General features: G+C 49.7%; 1 long non-coding RNA gene across 2 annotated transcripts; it reads right to left on the minus strand.

Moving 5' to 3' along the window:
* Positions 1 to 618: 618 nt before the first annotated feature.
* Positions 619 to 4,575, minus strand: LOC103161512. Of its 2 annotated transcripts, none has more exons than XR_003479757.2 (7): positions 4,431 to 4,574; positions 3,956 to 4,225; positions 3,456 to 3,731; positions 1,783 to 2,058; positions 1,543 to 1,656; positions 1,338 to 1,370; positions 619 to 1,000 (listed from the first exon to the last, which is right to left on the minus strand). It is a non-coding gene; the product is annotated as an H-2 class I histocompatibility antigen, Q10 alpha chain (long non-coding RNA). The 2 variants fall into 2 exon arrangements; XR_004771773.1 differs by lacking the exon at positions 619 to 1,000 and adding an exon at positions 1,008 to 1,190 and having other exon boundaries at positions 4,431 to 4,575.
* Positions 4,576 to 9,457: the final 4,882 nt, after the last annotated feature.

Raw genomic sequence — 9,457 nt, forward strand, 5'->3', positions numbered from 1 at the left:
CCTCCTCTCTGCCATCCTACAACCCGGGTTAGATTCAAAAGATGGGAAAGGAGAGAACCTCCAGGGAGGGGCCTGAAAGGAGGCAGGAGCTCAGGAGACTGAAGTTCATGTTCTCATCCTACAGTCTCCTGAGTGCAGGGGCCTTGAGGGGACAAGGATGAAAAAACAGATTTTAATGCTGTCACTCAGGGAGCCCAAGGGATAAGGCTCCACTCTCAGGAACAAAAAAAGGCCTAGTCCTCCATACAAACTGAAAAGTCAACAATAAACAGGGAATATGGCGTAAAGACCTACAGCCAGGTCAGAGCCCAGGCTGACCTGTCACAGCAGCCTTGGCTGCTCACAATTCTGGGGACAGGACATTCATTGTACTGGCCATCCCTGTGTATCTGTGACCACGGATCTCAGCATGTGGTTCGAAGTGATGAAGAGAACAGAGCCTGGAGGTGACAGAGCTGAGGAGTGACCATGTCACAGCCAACAATGGACTGAGCTCCACCTGGACACAGCCCTGTCTCACTTAGCTCCTACAATCCCATCCTATCCCAAGATGGACACAGAACAATGAACACAGATTCTGGAAAGTTCTACATGCTATCACTTATTTCCTCCACAAACTCATAAGTATCTCAATAATTTATTTAACAGATAATCAACCTGTCAGATCAAGGGTGAGAACAATCAAGTTCAAATTGAGATCCTTATTTTCAGTGGGGAAGTCAGGGGTGCAGCTCAAGGTAGCACGGAGGTGACAGGATGAAGATGTCCCCTCCTGTCTACTGGAACAGGAAGGGTTGGCCATGGAAGGGAACACAGGCAGTGCAGGGACAGGGTCCTGGTGTGCAGGGCTGGGCTGTGCTGGGCTCCCAATTCTTCACATTGAGCCCATAGAATCATAGGGAACATCAGACACAGCTGCAGAGAGTCAACCGTGGATGTCACAGGAGAGGGCTGAACACATTGTCTGCCACTCCGTCCATGCAAGGCAGCTATCTTCAAGCTACAGAACAAGAGTCATGAGCAATCTTGTGAAGACAACATCCCAACAACCCACCACTCACTCACAGGTGATTCTGGGTGTCCCTGAAACCAAATCAATTCCACTTTGCCCCCCCACCCCAAATCAGGTCCCAGAGTGTCACCTTTACAATCTGAGAGAGACACATCTGAGCTCTGGGAACTGTCCCTGCCTGGGGATAAAATATATACTTTCATAGGAAGATAAAAACATGGCCCCTAGAAGATTTTGCTGCAGGTGATATTATGGATTTCCAGATCCCAAATTACTCTAGCTTCACCCCACAGGCCTCAGGGACAATCCTGCTCCCCACACTTACCTGGAGCTGGAGCATAGTTCCCTCCTTTTCCACCTGTGAGAAGAAAAGCTGTGAGAGACCAGGGAGGAGCCAACCCTAGGAATTTCCCAGAACCAACAGCAGACCCAGGTTAGAGACAGGAGCAATGGGGTGTATGTGTGTTTCCATGAGGCAGAGAACACTTCTAAAATGGCTGAGAGAGAACTCAGACCCTGCCCTTTCCTACCTGAGTTTCTCCTCTTCCTCACAAAAAACACCACAGCTCCAATGATCACAGCTCCAATGAGAACCAGAGCAGCAATGACTGCCATGATGAAGACAGTGGACTGAGGAGGAGGCTCTGGGAAGGGAAGGACAGGAAGGGAAGGTGAGGGTCATGACCCCATCTCTCAGCCCTGACCCTGCTCAGGCTCTGCAGAAGGCTCCAGCTTTCCCTGACCCCAGCTCTGCACCCCTCCCTCCTTACCCCATCTCAGGGTGAGGGGCTCAGGCAGCCCCTCATGGTACACATGGCATGTGTATTTCTGCTCCTCCCCAGAAGGCACCACCAGAGATGCCCACTTCTGGAAGGTTCCATCCCCAGAAGGTCTGGTCTCCACCAGCTCCATGTCCTGAGTCTGTTCTTCCTCCTCCCTCTGCCAGGTCAGGGCAATGACAGCAGGGTAGAAGCCCATGGCCCAGCACCTCAGGGTGACATCACCTTTAGGTCCAGGATGATGGGTCACATGTGCCTTTGGGGGATCTGTGTGGAAGATTTAAGAAATCCCACAAGAACAAGGTAAAATGAAATCTGCAAAGACAAAGTTAAATCAGTGATGACACTGAACTATGTATCTGAACACTTCTGATTGTAATCACATTAGTGACCTGCAGGGGGCGCTGGTCCCCTCATCACTGATCGGCACATTTTCCAGGGGGACCCAGAAGCTAAGAGGGAATCTCAGGAACCTGCAGGTCACATGGTCTTCCCTATGTGATGTTCTATAGCATAAGTTAGGTGGTAAAAGTATTGAACAAGGAATGAAAAATAATTTATTTATAAACATGATTAAATGCATATCAAAGTAAGAAATTAAGAGGAACGGCGTACATGAAGGGTGTCACCAACTACTGCTGCCACCATTGAGGCCCAACCACTGTGGCCATCTTGCTGACCAGCATAACTGTCTGTCCAAGTGAACAGCCCTCACCAAAGTGAGCAGCAGGAATGGTGTGAACCTCTGACACTCAGCCAGAGAAAATGACTCCCTAACCCCAGCCTCTGGGGGCCAAGATACAAGGTGTTGTCACCCAGGATCCCTGGAAATAGCTGTGGAGCCCAGTGCAGCACTCACTGGGAAATCGGTGCTCACAGGGGTGTGTGGGTTTTACTTATCAGTCAAGAAAGTTCAACTCCTAATTCACTAGGAGCAACACTGCAACTTGTTCCAGCAGAGGAAGAGCAGTGGGGGTTTGGATGGTTAATTCTGGCAGAAAACAGTCTAAGCTCATGGGACTCTTTCCTTTAAAGGGAACACTGACTTCTGTGATTATCCAGACTAGCAGTCGCCCAGGGAAGAAGAAAATGACAACTCAAAAAAAGAAAAAGATAAAAAGGAAAAAAATCCTATAATTTCGAGTGTTTTTCAGAGCACCCCAAAAGTGTCACGTGACCATTCTAGGAAGAGATAGAATTGGGGTGAGGGAGGGATGCAAACCTCACGCACAGGAATCTGGGAAATTGTATTCTGAGGAAAGTTCTAGAAACCTGGGAACCACCCTAGGGTCGGGGCATCCACGTCTCCATCAGGTACAGGAGACTTCCGGTCCTGGTGTGTAAGGCTGACACACTCAGTCACCGGGTGTGGACAGAGAACCCGGCCTGGCAGAGGCCATGGCTGACAGGGGGCTGCAGACTGAGGAGCCACTGCTGGGGATGTGGGCATCTTCTCTCCCGCCCTCCTGAGACAGATCTGGAACCGTTCAGGGAGAAGGCTGAGTCCTGGGAGATGAGTGCAGCCCCTGCCAGGCTGGATCAGGAGCCCCGGGGACACTGTGTCCCCTCAGAGACAGGGGCGTGACCCCAGCTGAGGGTCTCTTCTTCCTCAGGACTGAGCCCAGCCCGAGGGCAGAGGGAGGAGATGCCCGCGGCCCCTGCACCTGTGCGCAGCAGCTGGTCCTTCCCGTGCTCCAGGTATCTGCCGAGCCACTCCACGCACGTGCCCTCCAGGTAGGCCCTGTATCTGTCTGCAAAACCAGCCTGCTCCCACTTGCGCTGGGTGATCTGCGCCGCCGTGTCCGCCGCCGTCCACGTCCTCAGGTCCTCGTTCAGGGCGATGTAATCGTTGCCATCGTAGGCGATCTGACTGTACCCGCGGAGGAGGCGCCCGTCCGACCCCACGTGACAGCCGTACATCCTCTGGATGGTGTGAGAGCCTGGGGGGGGGGCCCGCCGTCAGCCCCGCCCACCTGATTAGTCACCTGTCCCGCTCCGAGGCCCCGCCCACCCGCGGCCCCGCCCACCCGCACCCTCTAAACCGAAAGGGAAACCGGGTCCGGTCCCCGCTCTCCCCCTCCCGGACCTCGGACTTGGGACCCGGGGCGACCCGGCCCGTGCGTAGGGACGTGAAGGTCGTGACCTCCGACCCGGGGTCACTCACCGCCCTCGCTCTGGTTGTAGTAGCCGAGCAGGTTCCTGAGGCTCACTCGGTCATTCTGCGCGTTGCCCTTGGCTCTCCGCGTCTCCTCCTCCCAATACTCCGGCCCCTCCCGCTGCACCCACGGCGCCCGCGGCTCGTATCTCGGATTCTCGGCGTCGCTGTCGAAGCGCACGAACTCCGTGTGGTCCACGTAGCCGACAGAGATGTACCGGGGCTCCCCGAGGCCGGGCCGGGACACGGCGGTGTGGAAATACCGCAGCGAGTGCGAGCCTGGGGGCGGCGCGCGGTGAGACCCCGACCCTCCTCCCGGGACCCCGGGCGGGCGCGCGGGCCGGGAGGGGAGCAGGGCGCGGGGCTCGGGACGCGGGTGGGGACGGGGCGGGAGGGTCCGGCTGGGCGATGCGGGGACGCGGCTTCCCCGGTGCCGCCCCCGCCCTCCCCGCAGAGCCTGTTTCCCTCCCGACCCCGCTCTCACCCGCGCGGGTCTGGGTCGGGGCCAGGGCGGCCGCCAGCAGCAGGAGCAGCGTGCGCGGGGCAACTGCACCCATCTCGGATCTGAGTGTCCGGGTTCCGCGGTCTGCGGACTTTATACTCGGTGCCCGCGGACGCTGATTGGTTTCCCGGGATCCCGACACCCAATTGGGTGAGCACCGCTCAGCTGTCGTCATCAGTGTCCGGGCAGAAGGAGCTGACACAGGTCAGGAGCTGGAGAAGTGAAACTGGTGACAGGGGATCCCCGCGCTGGGCGTCCCCACCCCGGACCTCACCGCCTGGGACTAAGACTTTGTCTGACCCTGTGCTTCGGACACAGCGCGGTTTGTCCCGGTGTCTCTGAGCCAGTCTGGTCTCCAGAGCGAGTGCCAGGATAGACTCCAGAGCTACACAGAGAAACCCTGTCTCGAAAAACAAACAAACAAAAAAACAAAAAAACAAAAAAAAAAAGAAAAAAAGAAAAGAAAAGCGTCTCTCTCCTGTATCCCAACCCTAGTGTTGTTGCCATTGTGTTCCCAGAGTGACTTTTCTTCTAGAAGATCCAGGGTTGAGTTCTGAAGAGAAGAAGGAAGAGAAAGAGTGAGGAGAACATGGAATGTTCTGACCTGTGGGTCTCTCCTGTGTTTCTGAGACAAGAACTGTCTCCACAGCTTTGGCTGTCCTGAAACTCACTGTTAATACCAGGCTGGCCTTGAACTCACAGAGATCCACCTGCCTCTGCCTCCAAGTGCTGGGATCAAAGGTTTTTGTCACCACACCTGACTTTAGTCACTTTTCTATGGCTGTGATAAGACACTGTGACCCCAGAAACTTATAAAAAGAAACGTTTAACTTGGTCTTAACTTTTAGAGGGTTTGAGTCCATGATGGCAGAGGAAAGGAGTGGTGACAGACACAGCTTAGATCTCACTTCTCTATCCACAAGCAAGTCAGAGACCTGGGAATAGTGTGAATCTTTTAAAAGCTCAATTCCCAGCTCCAGGGACACACCTCCTCCAACAAGGCCACACCTCCTGATCCTCCCCAAACAGTTCCATTAACTGGAGCTGAATCCGTCTGAACCTCTGATCCTGTGTGGCCATTCTCATTCAACCATCACAGTATTCAGTGTGGAATGTGGATGCCCTGCAGGGCTCTGCAGATATGTCCCTGAGATGTGTAGACAGCGCCCTCAAACAGGAGGACCCCACTGCATTAGGATCTCTGCTTGCTTCTGTCACCTCCTGCCCAGCCCTTCTCTGTCTCCTCAGGCCTCACCCCATCAGTGCCCAGCATGTCTCACTTGAGCTCTGCACTAACTCTGTCTCTTCCTTTGCATCCAGTTTCTGTGGCCATCCATCTTGTCAGCCATCTTGTCAGCCATCTTGCTCTGAGCCAGGCTTGTGGTTTCCTTATTTAAAAGCTCCAACAGAGGCTGGGGAGATTGCTCTGAGGTAAAGAGCACTTGTTGCTGTCGCAGAGCATCCAGGTTCTGCAGTCAGAAATGCATGTGTGTCTGTTTTTAAGGGGTATCAAGGATTTATGAAGATCTGAAAAGGGGGAAATGTACTCGGGAATACTGTAAATGGTAAATCCAGTTGCAGAGTCCTTGGAAAGCTAGGAATGGATCACACACTGCTTCACTCCTGACCTGGTCCTCACCACCCAAGAGCACAATCCCCAGCCCCTCTCCTTATCAGAGGTCACACACAGACAAGAAGCACTGCCTCAATCAGGCCTGACAGCCCAAGGTCATGGCAGAGTGGATGTCCACTACACTCCCTCTCTTTTGTCTAAGTAAGAAGGTTCTAAACATAATACAAAACTGTATACAATAAGAACAATTATAAAGTGTCGTCCAGGAGAAAGAAAGGGTAGTAACAGAAACACAACCTACAAGAACTATGTCAAGCAAGAAACACATACTAAATATCCAGGCCATAGGTAATTGGCAAATAACAGAGATTATTCAGATAGCTGTCCCATCCTGAAGGGTCTAAGTCTTGTACTTAAGACGTCTTAGCTAAGCTATGAGAGGATCTAACTGTGACTGTCTAGTCTTCAATCCCATCAAATATCTGAGAAGGAAAGTAATATTACCTGAGTAAGCAGGAAGTACAAGCAAGTGACTCCCAAAAGATGAAAGAAATGACAGAAACAGCTGACTACATGGACAGTCACCCAAAGTCTCTCTGCAATGTTGGGGCAACCAGCTTTGGCTATAGGCCTAGAATATCTGACAGACAATTTTCGGAAGCAGGAAAATTCGGAAGACTGTCCTATCTTGTCTTGGCAAATTTCAGCAGTCACTTTTCCTTGTATCCTGCTTGTCCAGATTGGACAGTGTGCTTACTGTCAGCAGGCAAGGCCAGGGCAGTTCTTTGCCCAATAGGCCAATTTTGCCAAGAAGAAAACAAGCTCCATATAGAGCGTCTTTGGTGCCAAACATCCTCTCAGGAATGGATTGGTGCTGCCACGAGCAGTCGTGTTTCATGTCAACAGGACTCTAAATTATTGAATCTAACTAACACAACTAGTTATGACAAACATGGGTGACTATAATCTGTAATTTTAATAACTATATAGTTTAAAGAATAAGGTTTCACAGTATAAACATAAACAGTCTTTAAGCAGATGTGTAGCATGAGGACAATGATGTCAAAATTGTAGCATGTATATATCTTGATCAGAGGTAGAAATGTATAGTGCAATATGACAAAAATATCCTTAATTTGTATCAATATACAAAATATATTAGGAATATAAAATAATTTTACATATGTATCAACATACAAGAATCTATATCAATATAAATTGTCTAAAACTAATAGTTGCTATAATAATTTACAAAGAAGATACCTTAATATCCTATCTTATCTAGTTCCCTTTTTTTTTCAAAAGAGATTCTTGAGTCTTAAACTTAATTGTTCCACCCCCAACCCTATTACAACTTATAAGCAACCCCTATCAGATGACAATTATACATAACCCTAAGAAAACAAAATCTGTGGCCGGGCATTGGTGAGGCACGCCTTTAGTCTCAGCACTCAGGAGGCAGAGGCAGGCGGATCTCTGTGAGTTCGAGGCCAGCCTGGTCTCCAGAGCGAGTGCCAGGATAGGCTCCAAAGCTACACAGAGAAACCCTGTCTCGAAAAACAAACAAACAAACAAACAAACAAACAAAAAATCTGTTGGGAGGAAGCATCATTTTCTTAGAATTGCTTCCTGTTGTCTGGAGGGTGACAGTATTTCTACCGGATCCTGTAAAAACTATAGCAATGGTTAAGTCTCAAGAGGACTAGCTGTAACATTGTAGCCAATCTCTGAGTAGTGGGTAAGGCTTATTAATGAAGTTCTAATCTGAAGTTCTGGCTAGAATGTTGTAAGACAATGTGGAATTGTCTTGAGCAGTTTGGAGTCCAAGCTGATCTGTGAGTGGTGTTTATCCGCTGGATGGCATCGTGATAAACGGGTAGAATTATTGTTGTGGGCCCCATCTTCCTTCTGGAGACTTCAGAGATTGCTGCTAGGAGAGTTTATTGTTCACCATGTAAAACTGAAACCTTATTAATATACAAACGGGAAGTTTAAATTTTAGGTAGATATTTATCCAAAGAAAGGTACCAAGAGATGAAAAGTATGGGGAGAAATAGAATTTTGGGGAGATAACAGGGTTTTGACAACAATAGCCCCTAGATTTTTGGTTTTCTTCTGACCCACAGCAGGTGGTTCTTTTGATATGAGACAGGAACTCTGAAGTGTTTTTAACACCATGCTTGGATTTAGAGGAGAGAGCCACACTCCAAATGGTGTAATTATCCGTGACTGGAGTGGAAGGATCTTACAAAGCATAAAAATTAATAATTAATTAATTAATTAATTAATTCTCAATTTAAAGTGTAAAATTTAATAATTTGCCTCGGGTAAGCTCCTCGGGGACATCGTCCTAGGTGTCCTAGGGTCTTAATTAAACACAGGTATGGATGAATGGCAGGTTTGCAGGGTGATTTCAGACTGTAATGACGATATTTGACCAGCAGGTGTCGCAGGTGTGGCGCCAAAGCAGGTCTTGGAATGTTGCTCTGGCTTAATAACCTGTTATTTCAAAAGAGAATTTAAAGTACAAGGAACGATTTTTGTTAGAAGGAGAACAGGATGAGAGCGGAGAGCACTGAGTGGGCCCCACACGCAGGTGGCACGCGGGAGCCCTGGTGCCCGGAGGCAGCTCGGAGCCGGCTACAAGTGTCAGGCAGAGCGCAAGGTCACAGGCAGAGTGAAAACCCAGTACAGGGTTCAGTTCCCATCACCACAAGGTGCATCACAACCATCTGTGACGCCAGTTCCAGGGGATCCATTGCCTGGTGTACCTGCATACTTACATAAAAAATACATCTAATAAAAGTAAAATTTAAAATATGTTTTCAAAAGTGCTCCAACAGCTCCCTCTCCCTCTCCTAGACATCTGGAGTGTGACACACAGAGGCTGAGGGCACAGGGCTGTTTAGTCAATGAAGCCAATGAAGCCAGAGCTGGAACAGGACAGGGACTGATGACTGAAATAGACTGTGCTGAAATGAAAATTTGCAAATAGCATGAAATTAAAATACAAAAGATTTCATTTCATGGATCACTGTGCACAGTGGATCACAGCCTCACTCCAGGAAGAAGACACCTTGTGTCCTCATCTTTGCGTTTGAGCCATGTATTGGTTTTTTAATTGCTGCTGAACAAGAAATTAAATGGTAACTTGTAACAGACCGTGACACCCTGGACAACAAGAGAGTCCCTGCCACCGGTGATGTCTCCGTCCCCATCTCTCCTCTTACTCCAGCCCCCCAGGGTGTCATCTTTTAAATATGAAAGAGAAGCATCAGAGTCTGGGGCCATAGTTAAACCTGATGGAAAAAAAGAAAAACAGCATGGGTTCTTATCCCACTAGGATAAGGCTAAAGGGGACCATGGCTGGCTGAGCTGTCCCACACGCTCCTGTCTACACTACTCCAAGGGTCTCAAATCTCAGGCTGACCGCCCT

Source organism: Cricetulus griseus, assembly GCF_003668045.3.
Source record: "Cricetulus griseus strain 17A/GY chromosome 1 unlocalized genomic scaffold, alternate assembly CriGri-PICRH-1.0 chr1_0, whole genome shotgun sequence".
NCBI classification, from domain to species: Eukaryota; Metazoa; Chordata; class Mammalia; order Rodentia; family Cricetidae; genus Cricetulus; species Cricetulus griseus.